The 20,314-nt window shown below is 46.1% G+C and overlaps 1 protein-coding gene and 1 pseudogene across 1 annotated transcript in view; both read right to left on the bottom strand.

Moving 5' to 3' along the window:
- Positions 1-20,314, bottom strand: part of LOC140460597 (uncharacterized) — a 621,333-nt gene that overhangs the window by 60,009 nt on the left and 541,010 nt on the right. The window lies entirely within an intron of this gene.
- Positions 9,199-17,060, bottom strand: LOC140460586 (uncharacterized; annotated as a pseudogene).

The raw sequence follows: 20,314 nt of genomic DNA, 5'->3' as shown, positions 1-20,314 counted from the left end.
GCTGGACGGGGGCGGCATGGTGGCTCAATCATTAGCACTGATGCCTCAGAGCACCAGGGAAACTGGTTCGATTTCAGTCTCAGGTGACTGTCTGTGTGGAGTTTGCACATTCTCCCTGTGTCGATATGGCTTTCCTCCGGTTTCCTCTCACAATCCAAATGTGCAGGTTAGGATGCAGTGGCTATGCTAAATTACCCACTGCCCAGAGATTGGCAGGTTAAGTTGGATTGTCTATGCTTAAATTGCGCCACAGTGTTCAGGAATGTGAAAGTTAGGTACGTTATTCAGGGGTAATTGTCGACTATTAGGGATAGGGAAATGGGTCTGTGTGGATTATTCTATGGATGTTTGGTGTTGGGCCAGATAGTCGGTAAGATACTCAGAGGCTTCCCCCCAGGGTGGAAAAGTCAACTACAACAGGGCACAGGTTCAAGGTGAGAGGGGGACAGTCTGGGGGAGAATTGAAAGGGAAGATTTTTCACACAGTTGGATGGTGGATGCCTGGAATGCACTGCCAGTGGATGTAGTGGAAAGAGGCACTTTAGCAACACTTAAGGTGTATCTGGATAGACACATGAATGGGAGGTGAATACAGGGACTGAAACCAGGCATCAGCAATAAATAGAAGGTCTAAGTTAGGATTAAGAATTGGCACAGGCTTGGGCGGGGAGGGGGTAGGGGGTAAAGTGAACTTTCAAAAAGCAGGGGATACCTGTTTGCTGATGAAGGGGTGGGTGGACGCTCAGGTGGAGCATAAACACTGACAGAGGCCAATTGGATCGACTGTGCTGGAGACTCAATGGGACAGAGACAAATGTATCTATTTCAGATCTACCTGCACTTCAGCCGCTTCTGTGGACTGTTTCCGTAGGGAAGGTGCAATCCCAGGCTCAGAGAGCGTCAGCCCCCACTAGAAGTAAAGTGGATGAGAGCGCGGCCAGTCAGCATAAAGGAACCCCTTACTCCTCCCACTTCACCCACTAAACAGGGTTCAAGATGTGACTCTCAGCAATGGTAACAGCAGAATCCAACCTGAATTCCTGTGCCATCTCACTTGTGAAGTTGCTGGTGTCTCCCCAAGTTGCATGACTGGGTGAAGCCCTTCCCACACACTGGACAGGTGAACGGCCGCTCCTTGGTGTGGATGCGCTGGCATTTGTGCAGGGTGGAGGAATCGCACAAGTCGTTGCTCCACACGGGACAGGTGAATGGCTTCTCCCCAGTGTGGATCCGCTGGTGCGGCAGCAGGTGGTGTGACTGGTGAAGGCCTGCCCACACATGGGGCAGATGAACGGGTTCTTGCTGGTGTGGACACACTGGTGGGCCAGGAGGGAGTGTAACTGAGTGAAGCCTTTCCTGCACTGAGTGCAGGTGAACAGCCGCTGCCTTGTGTGCAAACGCCGATGAATCTCCAGCGCAGATGGCGAAGGGAAACCATTCCCACACTCTCCACACTTCCACGGTTTCTCCATGGTGCAGGTGCCCTCATCTGTCTCAGACTTTAACAATCAGTTGAAAAGTCGCTCACGCTCACAGCCTGTGTGTGGTGTTACTGGTGAACCCTCTGATAATTGGAACACTCTCATTCAGACTGTAAAGCATGTTACAGTCACTACTCTGGTGTATGGGTATGTGAGACTCTGAGTTTCCTGTCACACTGACGTTTAAAACCTAACAAAGCAGACAGACCTTCTCCCCTTTGTTTTCAAGGCCATGAATATCCACGTCCTTGTGAATCAAGTGACTGTCAGACTTTGATGTGAGGCTTGGTCTGAGATTTCTGCCGCCAAATTCTTCTCTTGTAATATTCCTGTGAAGTGATTGCAAAGGTCATCACAGTCAGTCCATGATAGAAAATCTGAACGTAACTCTAGTTACTGTGGAACATTCTTTCCTCTCAATCCCAAAGATCTTTGTGTAGATCTATATGTAACTGTAAACCAACACGGTTATGGGGCAGACTGCATACCTCCACGAAGAGTTCATATGGACTCAAGTTGCTAAATGGACCTCTGTAGTGCAGTATTGACACTCCTACTGAAGATCTACAATATGCTGCAGTACGATATTACAAGCCCAGAAACAACTGCAAATCAGACAAGGTCTTTTCAGAAGTTGGACCATGAACTTCTGAAGCTGCTGCTGCTCTTCCTCTCTCTCTGGATGAAGATTGATCTTCACCCAGACTGCAACTTCCTTCCTCTGTCCAAATATTTGTGAACACAGCCCTTTTTTTGAATATGGCATGTTTCCTGATCATCACAATTAAAGGGGGTCTTCCCCCGGATATGCAAAGGGACAGTCAGTCAGGGGAGGGCAGGGTCCCATCTTGTGTTGTTGTGTGGAATCTGTGACAGCTGCAACAATTCATCCCAACTCCTGTACTCAGTGCTCTGACTGATGAAAGCAAGCATTTGGTATTTTATACTGAATGCCATGACTGATGAAGGCCAGTGTGCCAAACAATTTCTACCTGTGACTCCATTTTCAGAGAACTGTGAACCTGTACTCCAAGATCCCTCTGTTCCACTGCACTCCTTAAGGTCCTGCCATTCACCATGAAATTCCTACCTTGATTTGACTATACAAAATGTAAGACCTCACACTTATCTATATTAAACTCCATTTGCCATTAACCTTAAACCTATGCCCTCTAATTTTGGACTCCCCCACCCCAAGGGAAAAGACCTTGCCTATTTACCCTACCCATGCCCCTCATGATTTTATAAATGTCTTTAAAGTCACCCCTCAGCCTCCAAAGCTCCAGGAAAAATAGCCCCAGTCTATTCAGCCTCTTCCTGTAGCTCAACCCTCCAACCCTGGCAGCATCCTTGTCAATGTTTTCTGAACCCTTTCAAGTTTCACAACACCCTTCCTGTAGCAGAAAGCACAGAATTGCATGCAGTATTGCAACAATGATGGAACCAATGTCCTCTCTGAAGAGGATATTAAAACAATATTTATAACTACAAGCAAATCAAGATAGTTGGGCATGACTTTCCCATAGCAGTTTGTTTTGGCTGTCCTTCATTAACCTATGCTTTATAATATATATGAAAATATTTTGAGGGATGGGATTGTTGCTAGCACGTCCAACATTTGCTCACCATCCCTCGTGGCCTTTGGACCGAGCAATTGGCTACATGCTAGAAGGCAGTTGAGTGTCAACCACATTGTAGTAGGTCTGGAGTCACATGATGTGAGCGTGTGCACACGTGTGTAGGGTTGTGAATGGTGGATTTCTCTCCCTAAAAGAACACTTTGACGACAATCAGTAATGACTGGACAAAAGCAACAGTTATGGCTGCATCTTTGAGGAGACTACAGTGTTACTGTTTTGAGTCCGGTGGCTCTTCAAAATTAGGCTGGATTCAAAACATTAACTGTTTTCTTTCCACAGATGCTGCCAGACCTGCTGTGTTTCCCCAGCAATTGTGCCTTTTGTTGCTGATCTCCAACATCTGCAATTCATTGTCTTAGCCAATAATGGTTTCCTAGTTGCCAGGACTGAGACAAACTCTCACTTCCAGATCTTTTTATTCATTGAAAATAAAGTCCACTAGCATCCATGATGGGATTTTAATTTTTGTTCTCAGAAGACAGATCTCTGGGCTACTTAACTAGTATCACTAGATCACAATCTTCCCTTCACTGACAGTGACAATCTTGTCCTGAATATTTTTCTTTCTTCATTCATGGAACGTGACACTTTGTCTCCCAAAAAAACCAAGTGCCAATTCAGAGGGCTGTTAAGAGTCAACCACATGACTTTGGATCAAGAGTGACACATTCACCAAATTGGGAAAGGACTGAAGATTTCCTTCCTTAAAAAAATGTTATTAGTGAACAAGATTGGTGATCTTATCAATTTTCTTAAGTACCAAAGCAGCGATAAGCTTTATATTCCAGATACATAAATTGATTTCAAATTGCATCGGGGCCATAGCAGCATCAATTTGAAACTCCAGATGTTAAATCCAGTAACAATACCCAAATGCCACCAACTCCCTATAATCTCGAGGCTTCCCAACACTGACTGGTCTCTAATTGCCAGTTGTATCCTTTTCCTCATTACTAATTACTATTCAATTCAGCCCATTGAGTTGACTCTGCCATTTATTCAGATCACGATTCTTCTGGTAAATATTTACTCCACTTTCCTGCCATTGTCCCATAATCCTCAATTCACTTACTGATTAAAAAAAACCAACTATCTCAGCCTTGAATGCAAATAACAACCCAGGCTCAACAGCCCTCTGTAGTATCAAGTTCCACAGATTTACTGCCCTCAGGAGAAATTCCTATCTGTCCTAAACATGCAATCTCTTATTTGGAGGTTACTTCCTCTGGTCCCAACTCACCCACTTTTCCACATCTAGCCTGTCAAGTCTCCTCAGAATCTTGTACGTGACAATAAGGTTACCTCTAATTCTTCGAACTTCTAATAAGCACAGGCCCAACCTATTCAGTTCTCCTCTTAAGACATTCTTTCCATCCCTGATATCATCATGGTCAACTTTCTCTGGACTGCCTCCAATGCCAATTATATCTTTCCTCAGGTAAAGGGCCCTAAACTGTTCACAGTATTCAGTTGTGGCCTGACTAATGCCTTACATAGGTTCACTATTACCTTCCTACATTTATACTCTATTGAAAAGGCCAACCTCCCATTTGTCTCCCTATTACTCACTGAAATTGGATGAAGAGATTTGTGGACGTGATTCCAAATCCCTCTATTCTAAACTTTTCTCCATTTAATATTCAGTTCTTCACCTCCTGACAAACTGCATTACCTCATTTTCCCATCTGCCAAGCTTTCGCTCATTTGCTTAACCTGTCTATATCCCTCTCCAGATATCTAATGTCATCCTCACCACCTGCTTTCACATCAACTGTCTCTTCTGCAAACTTAGCAATAGTACATTCACTTTACTTATCCAAGTAATTCATATATATATTGTAAATAACGTTGGCCCCAGCGCTGATCCCTGTGGTACACCACTAGTTACAAGTAGCCATCCTGAACATGCCCCGGTGGTAGTTAGCCAATCCTCTATCCCTGCTAACATACAGCCTCCAACACCGTGGGCTCTTTGATTATTTCATGAGATGTGAATATCATTGACCGTGCCAACAACTCTTCCCAAACTGACCTTGAAAAGGTGGTGCTGAGCTGCCTCTTAAATTGCTTCACAAATATGATGTGGATTGCAACAATGTTCAGGAGTGAGTTCCACCATTTTGGTCAATAACAAAGAAACAATGCGATATATATGTTGCAGTCGGAATCCTGTGTTCACACTTGTCTGTTCTTGGTGGTTGAGGTCATGACTTGGAAGGTGGTTTTGAAGAACCACCACTCATGCAATCAAGCCAGACTGAGAGATTGTGGCCCCAGACTCTGCCATTTGATTTTCCTCATCAATCTACATTCTTTCCAGCCATGTTTCAGTCTCAAACTGCCACGCAATGCCTTCTGTTATGGCTTAAAGGTAAGAATACACAAGATAATCAATCGTATTTAGGGTTGTATAAATCTTAGCCTGCCAGAATTATTTTCTTAGACTTTAATTAGACTTTAATTGGCTGCATGAAATGGTTTGTTGGTCAGACTTGAATCATCATGCTCAAAGGAGACAATGCCAATAATATCATTAAACTCCTCTTTTTGTGAAAAAAGGACAAGCTCTTGATTTATTTTTACAACTTACTGGTATTCACACCTGCACATTCAATGTCAAACTCAGACATCATAAATGAAATTACACCATTAATTTTGTCTTACAACAATCCAACAGATTAATTAATAATACACAGTGAATACCAAGTCTGATTAATATGAAATTAAATTTGACCAAATAAAATGTAAAATCGAGATGTGAGATAACAAATGGGGGAAGGGCAGAAGGAAAGAAATGCAGCATCACAGAAGGTGCTCCTCCAGGGAGTGTATTTTACCAACTACAACTGCTCAATATAAACAAACACTCTGACATGATCCTCCGGTTTTAATGTAAACCATAGCCCCATACAGTAGGTACCATTTAAATAAGTTAATAGATACAAGCCTTGAGCAAATCCAGCCTCCAGCCGGACCCCCCGCTTCTTGGAGCTCGGACCTTCCTCCAGCTCCGGGGGGTTGTTGAGCTCCTGGGCTCCGGCCGCCGCCGAAGAAGCCGCGGGCGCCGGCTCTCTCTCCTCCACCGCCGACATTTTTAATTTGTTTTCTCGTTCACCCGGTAACCGTCACCTCCCCCTTCCCGGGCCCCGGAAATTATACATAAATAAACAATAAACCCCACCGGGGACTGTCTCCTTTTCTTCACAACTTTTGTTTGAAAAGTTCCGACTTTAATTTGAAATGTATTTTAAAGGTATTTTCTGAGGTAAACGATGCCTGTCTGCCCCCCTCCCTCCGTCAGAAACCGCCCGCTGATTCGATGAGAAAACCGCAGCCTCGCGCCGCCATCTTTGTTTTTCTTCTTCTTTCCGTCTCCTCCTTCAGTGACGCGCGTCATCCGCGCTCCCTCCAATCAGAGCGCACCTTACTCCACCTGACCAATGGCGGCCGGCTTTGCAGTCAAAATGAATGCCACAACCCGGAATGTCGCTCTCTGATTCGTCCGCACCGACCGCAGCCTTTGGGATTGGTGGAAAGGTTCGCAGGCCCTTCACTGTCCCCGCCCCTTTACTACAATGGGCTCGAGGGGTTCAGGAGGAAGGTGTTCTCACTCATTCATTCAACAGGAGATGGACTCAATTTACTGTAATGGGCTGTGGGGGTACAGTGGTCATGTCTCATGTTGAGGAGGAAGGGGTTTCCTCTCATTCAACAGGAGAGGACCTATTTACTACAGAGGTTTTTTTTGTGATGCAGCTGTAGTCTCCCATAGAGCCCTGAGGCTCAGGTTTAAATCCCACTGCTCCAGTCTGTGTAATAACATACTCAATTTTTTTCAGTCATAAGTCACACAACTATAGTCCAACACGTCTATTTGAAATCACACGCGCTTGGAGCATAGCCTCTTCATCAGGTGAAGACATGGAAAACAAAACGTGCAGGAAAGAGAATTCAGATAAACGATCAGCCATGGATGGTGATGAAAGACAGAGCATCTCAACAGTCAATTACCTATTCCCATTCCTATTTCTGATCTTCTTCATACATGACAAGTTGAAAATTTTCCAAACATTAATTTTATTTCCATGGTTTAAAAATGAATATTTAAGAATGGTCAGTTTCTTCTTTCTCACTTGAGCACATTGTGACCCACAACTATTTCGATCCCACTGTTAATATCATAGCCCCTCTAATGAGATATCAGAGGAACAATTCATAAACAAAATTTGACACTGAGTCACTCGGGTAGACACTTGAACAGAGAAAGCACCCGACAGATTTTGGGAATCTAAAGGTTATTGAAGTGAAATGTTAAGACGAGCAGGTGAACACCCCCAATAAGGGAACTCACCTGCCTGACCTCATTATAATCACCACAGTATCCAGTGCTACTCTTCACCGAACACTGATTACTTTCCTTTTCAGTTTAATAATCCAACTATCTTTTGAATGCCATAATTGAATCTGACTCCAACACTCTCTCTCGCAGACCATTCCAAAGGTCGAAGATTTTCAATCATTAATGAAATATGTTCTGGATCTCTCCCAAAACACAATTCATATGGATCGTCCTTCAAATTATTTGCAGTAAATTCTTCACATGGACAAATTTGCAGCTTAGAGCATTTGTTTAAATTTCATATCATATTGAGGTGGCACAGTGCTTGGCATTGCTACCTCACAGCACTAGGGACCCAGGTTCAATTCCAGCCTCCAGGTGAGTGTCTGTGTGGAGCTTGCATGTTCTCCCTGTCTGCATGGGTTTCCTTCCACAGTCCAAAGATGTGCAGGTTGGGTGGATTGACCATGCAAAATTGCTCTGTGATGTGTAGGTTATGTGGCTTAGTCATACTAAATGCAGGAGAACGGGATGATCCTGGGTGGGATGGTCTATTTTATGATCTCAGTCTGATTTCTTGCACATGCTACTTTCTCAAAGGGACATTTTCCTGTCATGTTCAGTACTGCAGTCTCTATACTTTCATACATACCTCGAAATTAGGTTGGAATGAAATCCCCCCATTTCACTGTATTTTAGCTACCATTCCCACCCCACCCCTTCCATTCCTGATTTATTTTTCCATTACCTGTGTTATGATTCCCCCCTCTTTATATATATTACTGTAGACAGGCTAAATCTAGTTACCATGTCTCTAAAATATGGAGATGAAATATGATTGCATACTTTGAGTCCATTACTACAGCTTGTTAAGGTCTCTTGCCAAAGAGAACTCTTAATCCTGCATCCTTCGGTAGGATTATATGAGGATATCTGGTCAGCATGGATGAGTTGGATTAAATGGTTTGTTTCCATCCTGTGCGTCTCTATGACTATGACTATCGAATAAGGGCTAGGAGCAGACAGGTGGGACGAGTTTAGTTGGGGATCATGTACTGAACGGTCTGTTTCCAGGCTGTATGACTACACAGCCTCAAATGAATGGGGATCAATCCCAAAGAGATATTAAAGGTCTCGAGCACCACCTTAGGCACACGTGTGGACCCCTTCCAGATAACGGAGAGCAGTGGGGCACTGTGAAGTTCAGTACATCAGTTAGCCAGCATGTTCTCTCCGGGAGACTTGTCTCGAGAAAGGAAGCGGTTTCCTGTCCCATCAACTGGACTGTGGATCAGTTTGGAGCAGGTCCTACATCTCTGACAACATAGGTGGACAGAGTCGAGACTGTGGTGCTGGAAAAGCACAGCATGTCAGGCAGCATCCAAGGAGCAGGAGAATTGACGTTTAGGGCATAAACCCTTCATCAGCAATGAGGCTTGTGGTCCGGGAGGGCTGAGAGATAAATGGAAGGGGGGTGGTGTTGGGGAGAAGGTTGCTGAGAATGTGATAAGCAGATGAAGATGATTGGTTGGAAAGGAGGGTGGGGCGGATAGATGGGAAAGGTGATGGACAGGTCAGGAGGGCGAGTGGAGGCTTGGGGCTGTGATAAGGGGGGGGTGGGGGGGGAAGAGGAGGGGTAGGAGGAGGATACATGAGGAAACTTTTGAATTCCACATTGATCCCATGTGGTTGCAGGGTCCCAAGGTGGAGTAAGAGGTGTTCTTCCTCCAGGCGTCAGGTGGTAAGGGTTTGGCGATGGAGTCAGCCCAGAACCTCAATGATCTTGATGGAATGGGAGGGGGAGTTGAAGTGTTCAGCCACAGGGCGGTGGGGTTTGTGGGTGTCCCAGAGTGGTTCTCTGAAACAATCCACAAGTTGGCGTCCTGTCTCTCCGACGTAGAGAAGACCACATTGGATGCAATGGATACAGTGGATGACACTGGTGGAGGTCGAGGTAAATTTCTGTCAGATGTGGAAGGATCCTTTGGGGCCTTGGATGGAGGTGAGAGGAGTGGTATGGACACAGGTTTTACACTTCCTGTGGTGGCGGGGAAGGGGCCGGGAGTGGGGTGTGGGCGCATGGACCTGACGAGGGAGTCGCAGAGGAAATGGCCTCTCTGGAATGCTGGTAGGGGTGGGGAGAGAAAAATATACCTGGTGGTGGGGTCCGTTTGTAGGGAGCAGAGGCTGATGTGATGTATCCGGAAGTTGGTGGGGTGGAAGGTGAGGACGGTTAGGGGTGAGTTCTGTCCTTGTTCCGTTGGGAGGGGTGGGGTTCAAGGGCGGTGTTGCAGGATGTGGAGGAGATGTGCTGGAGGGCATTGTTGACCACGTGGGAAGAGAAATTGCGAACTTGGAAGGAGGAGGCCCTCTGGGATTTTCTACGGTGGAATTGGTCATCCTGGGAACAGATGCGGTGGAGGAATTGTGAATAAGGGATTGCCTTTTTACAGGAGGTGGGGTGGGAGGAGGCGGAATCTAGGTAGCTGTGGGAGTCGGTGGGCTCGCAGTAGATGTCCACGGTTAGTCGGTAGTCAGAGATGGAGAGGTCCTGGAAAGGGAGATGGTCCAGGTGAATTCGAGGTCGGGGTGAAAGGTGTTGATAAAGATGACGAACTGTTCAAACTCCTGTGAGAGCATGAAGTGGCACCAATATGGTCATCGATGTACTGGAGGAACAGGTGTAGCTGAGGAAAATGGAATGTTCCACGTACCCAACAAAGAGGCAGGCATAGCTGGGTCCCAGGCGGGTGCCCATGGCTACCCCTTTAGTTTGGTACATTGGTTTGGATGCGATCTGAGGTTTGTGCGGATCACTTCAGTGGGAACGTGCAGTCCAGGGCTCAGTGAGCACCACTGCAAGCAAAGCTCACAGAATCCCTACAGGGAAACAGGCCCTTCAACCCAACAATTCCACACCGACCCTCTGAAGAGTAACCCACCCAGACCTATTCCCCTACCCCATTAGTCTACATTACCCCCTAAACAATACACTGCACCTACACATCCCTGAACACGCTGGGACAATTTAGCTTGGCTAATTCACTTGCTCATGTTTGGACTGTGGGAGCACCCAGAGGAAACCCTTGCAAACATGGGGGGAGAATGTGCAAACTCCACAAAGACAGTCATTCTGAGGGTGGAATCGAACCCTGGTCCCTGGCGATGTGACACAGTGGCACTAATCACTGAGCTACTGTGCCGCCCGTGAGCTAACCTGGGGTTGGGGGAAAATGGGAGGGGTGTAGGGGTGCTGTATAGCAGAAAACAAAGACTGACGCTCCCACTGCACCCACTGTCAGAACAGGCAGAAGGTTCAGTCCTGGGGGTGACCCACATCAGCGTCACCGGTGGAATCTGCTGGTGCCCCCTCTGGTGTCTCTGCAAGTTACTGGACGACGTGAACCTCCGCCTGCACTTGGGGCAGGCAAACGGCCTCTCCCCAGTGTGGACCCGATGGTGCCTCAGCAGGTTGGAGGCCTGGGTAAAGCCCTTCCCGCACTCAGGACAGCTGAACGGCCTCTCCCCCGTGTGGACCCGCTAGTGGTCCACCAGGTCAGAGGAGCGTTTAAAGCCCTTCCCACACTCAGGGCAGGGGAACGGCCTCTCCCCCGTGTGGACCCGCTGGTGCCTCAGCAGGGCAGAGGAATTACCGAAGGCCTTCCCACACTCAGAATAGCTGAAGGGCCTCTCCCCAGTGTGGACCCACCAGTGGGTCAGCAGGTTGGAGGATTTGCTGAAGACCTTCCCGCACTCAGGGCAGGGGAAGGATCTCACCCCAGTGTGGACCTGCTGGTGGGCCACGAGGGTAGAGGCCTGGGCAAAGCTGTTCTCACACTCGGGGCAGGAGACTGGTCTCTCCACTGTGTGGACCCGCAAGTGGGCCAGCAGGTTGGAGGAGCGGGTAAAACCCTTCCCGCACTCAGGGCAGGGGAATGGCCTCTCCCCGGTGTGACTGCGCCGATGAGTCTCCAGGGCAGACGGGAAACTGAAGCATTTCCCACAGTCGCCACACTTCCACGGTTTCTCCATGGGGCAGCATTCCTTGGGTTTCTCCATGGCTGAAGCTTCAGCCACACGCAACACGTGTACAGCCCCTCCCCGGTGTGAATTCCTCTTTCCAGGCCGGAAAACTGTTTCTGGCTCCACACTCAGTGCACTGCAACAGTAGGGTCTCTCCTCCAGTCCCACTGATGCTGAAAAAGTTATGAAACAGAAACCAAAAAGCATCGCTCCATCTCACAGAATCATAGTTGAAAATCTTTGCTGTCCCGATTGATTGAGTGACTGTCAGACATCGAAGTGAAAATGATGACTGTAGATGCTGGAGATCAGAGTCGAAAAGTGTTGTGTGGGAAAAACACAGCAGGTCAGGCAGCATCCGAGGAGCAGGAGAGTCAAGCATAAGCTGTTGATTTTGAAACTTCCGTCTTCAGAGAGTCTGTAAAAAGAGATTACAAAAGTCATCATTGTCAATCCGGTGGGAGGTGGGGTCGGAATGAGACAACAAGGTATTGACACCGACACCAGAAAGAAACTGAACATAGAGACATGGCAAATGTTAGTGGCAAGCCAGAGTCAGAGAGAGACACAGCACAGAAACATACCCTTTGGTCCAACTCATCCATGTCGACCAGATATACAAAATTAAACTAGTTCCATTTGGCAGCATTTGGCCAATAACCTTCTAAACCCCTCCTATTCATATACCTATCCAGATGCCTTTTAATGTCATAATTGTACCAGCACCCACCACTTCCTCGAGCAGCTTTGTACACACACCACCTTCTGCATGAAAACTTGCCCCTTAGGTCCGTTTCTAACAAAGTGCTCTCCATCTAAACCCGTAGCACTATGGCAATCCCAGTTTATGTTTGAAAAGTTAAAATCCCTAACAATAACCATCCCATTACTCTTACGGGTAACTCAAATCTCCATACAAATTTGTTTCTCAATTTCCCACTGACCATGAGGGTGTCTACAACATAATCCCAATAAGGTGATCATCCCTTCCTTATTTCTCAGTTCCAACCAAATAACCTTCCTGGATGTATTCCTAGGAATATCCTCCTTAAGTCCAACAGGAATACTATCCCTTATCAAAAACACCACTCCCTCTCATCTCTTGCCTCCCTTTCTATCCTTCCTGTACCATTTGTATCCTGGAACATTAAGCTGCCATCCTGCCCATCCCTGAGCCACGTTTCTGTAATTGCTATGATATCATATCCCATCTTCCTAATCATGCCCTGAGTTCAACTGCCTTCCCTGTTAGGCCTCTTGCAATGAAGTAAATGCAGTTTAATTTGTTAGTCCTACCTTGCTCTCTGCTTTGTCCCTTCCTGACCTGACTGTTTGACTCACTCCCTTTCCCAACTGTACCAGTCTCAGATTGATCTCTTTCCTCACTATTTCCCTGGGTACCTCCCCACGCACTCACCTCGCTAGTTTAATTCCTCCCGAGCAGCTCTTGCAAATTTCCCTGCCAGTATATTAGCTCTCTTCCAATATTCAGGTGCAATCTATCCTTCTTGTACAGGTCACATCTACTCCAGAAGAGATTCCAATGATCCAAAAATGTGAACCCTACTCCCATGCACCAGCTCCTCAGCCATGCATTCATCTGCTCTATCCTCTCTATTCCAACCCTCACTAGCTCATAGCACTGGCAGTAATCCAGATTTTTCTTGACTCTAGGACCTCTTTTTTTTTAAATTTGTGCCTGACTTTCTACACTTTCCCTTCAGAATCGCATCCTTTTCCCTTCCTATGTCATTGGTTCCAATGTGTACAATGATCTCCAACTGGTCCCTCTCCCTTTTGAGAACATTCTGCACCCTCTCGGAGACATCCTTGATCCTGGCACCAGGGAGGCGACACACCATTCTGATTATTCGCTGCTAACCACAGAAGCATCTGACTAGAGAGCCCCTTATCACAATTGATTACTTGGAACCCAACGTACCCCTCATTGCATGAGAGCATGTCTCGAGACCGGAAACTTGGCTGTTTGTGCTACATTCCCTGAGAGACCGTCACCCCCTACATTTTCCAAAACAGCAGACTTGTTTGAAATGGGGACAGCCACAGAAGACTCCTGCACTACCTGCCTACCCCTCCTCCCTTTCCTGGAGTTAACCCATCTCCCTTACTGTAGCTGCGGCTTTTTTCCCTTCCTATCATTGCCAAACCATCATACCCCCAGGTCTTGTAAATTCCTCATTTGCAGCGACAGTTCGAGGTACTTATCCACGCAATCCAATAGGATTTGTAAGCAAACACACTTACTGCAGACATAATCATCAGTAACATGATACTCTCCCTAATCTCCCACATCTGACAGGAAGAGCATATCACTCTCATAAAGGCCACCTTTGTTCCTTCACAATCTACAGACCCAGAAAATAGCACCATCTTTTTGCTCTAAAAAAGTGCTCCGGGCTAACACAGTACTTGTGGTTTATATTTTTAAAATTTAATCAAGAGACAGATGTCAGTAAAACATATAATCAAGCAAGAATCCACTCCATTCACAACTGCAGACTTACAGCTAAGTTACGCGTTAAAGACTATACACTTCTCTGTTCCTGTTCTGTGAGTTCCCCCACACAGGTTCCTCCATGGTCAGCTGTGAAGTTTGCTGTTCATTAACCTTTCCCAGATGCACTGCAATGTTCAGTGACTGTGCAGATTCACTGCAATGTAAATTTCTTTTTCTCTCTCCCTCACTTCAGACTTCTATCCATGCCCCTTATAAACCTCTATAAAGGTAATCTCTCAGCCTCCTACGCTCCAGGGAAAACAGCCGCAGTCTTTTCAGCCTCTCCCTATAATTCAAACCCTCCAACTCTGGCAACAGCCTTGTAAATCATTTCCAAACTCTTTTAAAGTTTCACAACATCTTTCTAACATAGGAGGCCAGAACTGAATGCAGTATTCCAAAAGTGCCCTAACTAATGTCATGTACAGCCATAACATGACTCCCAACTCCCGTACTCAATGCTCTGCTCAATAAAGGCAAGCGCCACCAAACGCTTTCTTCACTACCGTGTCTACCTGTGACTCCACTTTCTCAGAACTACAAATCTGTACTCCATGGTCTCTTGATGCAGGAACACTCTCCACAACCTTACCATTAAGTGTGTAAATCCTGCCTTGATGTGCCTTCCCAAAATGCAACACCTCACATTTATCTAAATGAAACTTTATCTGCCACTCCTCGGCCCATCAGCCCATCCATTCAATTCTAATTTAGATTGAACTTTCTTTCCTCTCTTATTTCCTAAATGCTGAACATCTCCATCTCCACATTCTCCCTCCATTCTCACTTTGCTGAATCTAATCCATGCTGTACATCATCCTGAAGGGTCTGGTTTACACTGATTTACAGCCCACGCTTGGGGGATCTAATTGAAACATACAGAATACTGATTGGCCTGGACAGGGTGGATGTTGGGGAGATGTTTCCATTGGTAGGAGAGACTAGGTCCCAAGGGCACAGCCTTAGAGTAAAGGGAAGACCTTTTAGAACGCAGATAAAGGGGAAACCTTTGTAGCCAGAGAGTGTGAAACCGATGGAATTCATTGCCACAGAGACTGTGTTGGACAAGTCACTGAGTATATTCAAGACAGAGATAAATAGGTTCTTGTGTATCAAGGATATTGAGGGTTGCGGGGAGAAAGCAAGAGAATGGGGTTGAGAAACTTGTCAGCCATGATTGAATGGTGGAGCAGACCTGATTGGCTGAATGGCCTAATTTCTGCTCCTTGGTCTTATGGTCTCTTGTTGTCCTGGACATAGTGAGAGAGAACTGGAAGCAGGAATAGGCCATTTGGTCTTTCAAGCCTGCACCAACATTGAACTGGATATGAATATACCTACATCTTGGTGGATAGGCTGGGACCTTTTTCACTGGAGCATAGGAGGTTGAGAGGTGATCTTATCAAGCTTTATAAAGTCATGAGGGGTATAGATGAGGTGAATGATGGGTCTCCTTTCCTTCGAGTGGGGGTTTCAAGGTTAGGGAGCAAATTTTGAAGGTGAGTGGAGAAAGGTTTAAAAAAGACAGGAGGGACACCTTTGTTTTCCCATAGAGAATGGTTCGTATGTGGAATGAATGTCCAGAGGAAGCGGGGATGCAGGTACAGTTACAATGTTTAAAAGACATTTGGATAAGGACATGAATGGGAAAGGTTTGGACGTGTTATGGACTAGGCCAGACCACTCAAAACATTCTGAAGCAGGCAGCACAGACCGTAACTTTGCTGTTTATTTCAGTAAGTGCACAGTGAAAATTACCCAAGGTTAGCTAGGTTGACTACCAGGATTTAAAACAGATAAATGTATTCACAAGAATACAGAATGAAACACAAAGAACAGAATATAGAATACCCACAGAACTCAGTCTGTCTAAACTAGACTTAATTATGCTGTTCCAAATGTACACAACTGTCCCAATAAACAAACCCCTTAAACATACAGTAAAACTGAAATAGAGGCTGACAGGTCAAAGTTAGAAGGGCAGAAGGAGAGAGAGTTTAACAACCTTTCTCCACACAGTCCACTGCTGAACTCACTGAAACAAGGCCTCAGCTTTCACAACAGATCACTTGTCTTTCATTATGCAGGTCACTTCGAAAACATAAAAGCTTGGGCCTAAAGTCTCAACTGTTGACGTGTAAACAAAAAAGCCGACCAATACCCTTTTCATTTCTGTACTAAACCATCCATTTTGGAGCCCAGGGCCATTTTACCACCACTCTGAAAAAAACCAAGGACACAGTATCCTTGAGAAGAAGGACCAGCTTTGTGACAGGGGGATATGGGCCAAACACTGCCAGATGGGATTAGTTTAGCATGCGAACATAGCATGGACTAGTTGAACTGAAGTGTCTATTTCTGTGCTGTATGATTCTGTAATGGTCTCAAAACCATTTTCTTGCCTTCCCCTATAACCATCCAATTCTTTGTTGTTCAAAAGTCAGATGACCTCAGCCTTGAATATATTCAATGACCACCCTAATTACAGGAAGTCATCCCCATTTTCAACTCAATTCCTATTGCCTTGCTGACTGCTTGCTGCACCTGACAACTGGTGTAGAAGGACGGTGAGGTCCCTTTGTTCATCCACACATCATTCCTGATGAAGGGCTCGTGCCCAAAACATCGACTCTCCTGCTCCTCGGATGCTGCCTGATCTGCTGTGTTTTTCAAGCACCACACTTGACTCTGATCTCCAGCATCTGCAGTCCTCACTTTCTCCACATACCAATATATTATTCATTTAAACCATGCACCTACTTTCTGCCTTTTTTAAAATAGGCTTTAACTTTACATTGTGGTACTGCATTTGCTGTGCGTTTGCCAATTGAGACACAGACGTGGACCAACTTTTCCAAGGTCTGTCCCCTCCCTGGATTCACTCCCTTTCCCTTCAGTTCGTGCAAGTCAGTAACTGAATCCCAGAATGAAAAAGTGGGTGAGAAAAGAGAGTGCCGTACCCACAGATGTTGGACAGAGTTGCAGTCTGGGGGTGAAGCTCAATCTTCATTCAAAGAGAGAGAGAAACAACCGCATCTTGAGAAACTCTGAACAACTTCCGCGTTCAGACAAAAAGGCTGTTCTGAATGGCCGGAGGACCAGGCTCCTTCTGGTCCTCCGGGTCTCACCATTGGTCCTTCAGAAGGAAGTCAAGCACCGTTTCCGCGGACAGCAAAGAGCATGCTCAGTATTTTTGCTGACACCGCAGTACATGCGCAGTTGTTGCTGACACCGCTGCACATGCGCAGATGTCGCTGACACCGAGAAGCATGCGCAGTATGCTCTGTGGAGGTGCTGGTGTGACACAGATTTTAAGCGTCCAAATGTCAATAGGAGAAAAAAAGCTGCAGCCACAATTTTATTTTTTCCTGTGGCTTGACATTTTTTTCCTTTTGAATTTCGTCTGGCTTTGTATGTCTTTTCCCCAGGGTAGAGGAAGTCCAAAACTAGACGGCATAGGTTAAGGGTGAGTGGGGAAAGATTTAAAACGGTCCTAAGGGGTAACTTTCATGTAGAGTGTGGTGTGTGTATGGAATGAACTGCCCAGAGGAAGTGGTGGAGACTGGTACAATTACAACATTTGAAAGGCATCAAGGTCAGGATGGGTATCTGAATAGGAAGGTGTGAAATGCGAAATGCTGTCAAATGGGTCACTAGATCAATTTAGGATATCTGGAGGGCATAGGCGAGTTGGACTGAAGGATCTGTTTCTGTGCTGTATGACTCTATGCGTCTATTTCAATGCAAGTTTCAGAAACATGACTGCAGCTTTTTAAAAAATAAATTAATATGCTTTTAGATGTTAACAATGTTTCTGAATCTATCATTTTAGCTGTTCTTAATTTTAAAGATCAGCCATTTCTTGCACACCCCTGTCTTCCAGGTAGAGTCATCACTATCGATTCTCTCTCTTTCCTGAGGAAGAGATACAGCAATCAAAGAGGGCACGAGAAAGTATGGAATGGTAGAAGGGAGGGAGAATGGACAGGGGAGTGGGGGTAGAGAGAGAGAAAATGACAGGGGACAGAGGGTGGGGTGCAGAAAATGAGGGGAAGAAAGAGAAGGCGGCTGAGCACAGAGAATTGGTAGGTGCAGAGTGTGAGGAGAGAGAGTGGATGAGGACCAAATGTTTGGGGGACTGACAGCACAAATCTCACCTTCCTCAGGACTGGTGTCAGTGTCTCATGGATTGGAACCCACTCCACCCACAGCAGACCTGAGGCAATTGTTTCTCAATAGATGCTTGGCTAATGCAGTAGAATCATATAATCCTGACAGGCCATTTGGCCCATAAAATTCAGACTGACCTTCCAAACAGTATCCCATCCAGACCCACCCGTTTTTCCTGCAGTTCCCCATGGTTAACCGACCCTCAGTTGCACATATGTGGACACTTTAGCACGGCTGATCCACTCTGAACTGCACCAAGAGTTAACTCACGCAGACAGAAGGGTGAGAACGTGTTAAAGACCACACAGACAGCTGCTCAAGAGTGGGACCAAACCCAGGTCCCTGACATTGTGAGTGATTGGTCTGAACCACTGAGCCACCGTGCAACTCAGAGCTTTGATGTTCTGCTTTGTCCCAGTAGTTTCTAACTTCTCATGTGCCCTCAGCAGAGGCTCTCTCCTCCTGACATTGTTGGACCACACCCACTGCAACCTCCCTTTCCCACTTCTCCAGCTCTGAACACATCGGTTCCTGAATCCTGACAAAAAAACAGACACCAATGCCATCTGTGCTCCTGCTGACAACTGCAGAGAATGGAGACCATCCCTGTCACTGTTCTGTGCCTTACCACCAACTCCCCCTCCCCAATGTTGTTTTTACTCCCACTGCCCAACTAGTTAGCTCCTACCACCTGCAGCCCTCGCTCAGTTCCCCTTTACCTGCCAGACCTGCACTTACACCCTCCTCACCCTGTCCACTGATGCAAACAAAAGGCTCTCTCCAGAAGGGAATCACTGTCTCCCAGAATAAAGTGCTTGGTTAACTTTCTCACTTTACCCTCAACATGTCTGCAGCCTGGCTTCCAGCTCCATCTCTCTGAACGAATGTCCTCCAGGATGCATTTGCCCTGGATCACAGCATCCAGAGCCTCCCACCTACTGCAAATTGAAAGACAAGCCCCACCCTGCCCTCTCCAATGTGTGTTGTATAACTGATAGCCAAGTATGGAACCCATGAGGATGGCCTCAACAGGGACCTTGGTTTCATGTCACACTACAAGTGACCCCACTCGCACAGGCTTGTACCCCATTACTCACACACGTTACCAAGCATGGTCGAATGTAAACACATGCTCTTATGCACAAACACACACGCTCTCATGCATGTACACACATCAGTTTATGGGGTGAAATTGCAATTGCAAGAATTTTATTTGCAGATATATTATATTTTGCTCAAAAAGCACACAATCTTCAGGCAGTCAATCCATGTGTCATGTTATAAATCCCTACTTTGGAAACAGAACCAATCTGACTCAAGATTGGGTTGCAGACAGACTCTAACATGAGTGAATCACAGGGCTTTCTTTCCCCAGAAAGTGATTTCATCATTAGATTCTGAACTCCAGATTTCTGACTGAATTCCAATTCCGCCATCTGCTGTGGCGGGATTCAAACCCAGGGGTCCCCAGAACTGGGTTGATAGTCCAGTCGATAATGGCACTCAGCCCTTGTTCCTTCAATCACCCTGTGATGGCACATGAACTCACTGGTGCCTCCGCAAGTGGGAGGAGGGGGGTGATGCCGTTCCCGCACTGAGAGCAGGTGAGCATGCTGTGCCTGGTGTGGACCCGCTAATGCGTCTGCAGGCTGGAAGAATTGATGGATCCCTTCCTGTGCTTGGAGCAGGTGATTAGCCATTCCCTGTTGTGGACTCGCTGGTGAACCTCTAAAATCTCAAAACATATCATCAAGAAAAACCCCACTCTATTTACTACTGTAGACTTACGGCAAGGTTACACATTAAAAACTATGCAGTATTCTGTTCCTGTGCTGTGAGCTCTCCTACACATGTTCCTCCAAGATCAGCTGTGAATTTTGCTGTTTGTTAATTTTTTCAAGATGTCCAGAGATACATGATTTCAAACAGCAAAGGCAGTAACTATGCAGATTCACTGCTGTAACCGTTAGTAGTATATGTTTCTTTCTCTCTCTCTCTCTGTCCCTTACAGACCATGTGCTTGCTGCCTTTCGCTGTCTTCTCCATTTTGAAATTGCTGTTATCTTGATTCTTTTACTCTAAAGTTCCAAGACAATGCATCAGCATACAAAACATTAATTGCTGCTCCTGGAATTCAAGGAAA

This window comes from Chiloscyllium punctatum, chromosome 36, assembly GCF_047496795.1.
Source record: "Chiloscyllium punctatum isolate Juve2018m chromosome 36, sChiPun1.3, whole genome shotgun sequence".
Taxonomy (NCBI): domain Eukaryota; kingdom Metazoa; phylum Chordata; class Chondrichthyes; order Orectolobiformes; family Hemiscylliidae; genus Chiloscyllium; species Chiloscyllium punctatum.
Note: the sequence above shows the minus strand (reverse complement) of the source record. Positions and strands in the feature narration are given on the sequence as shown.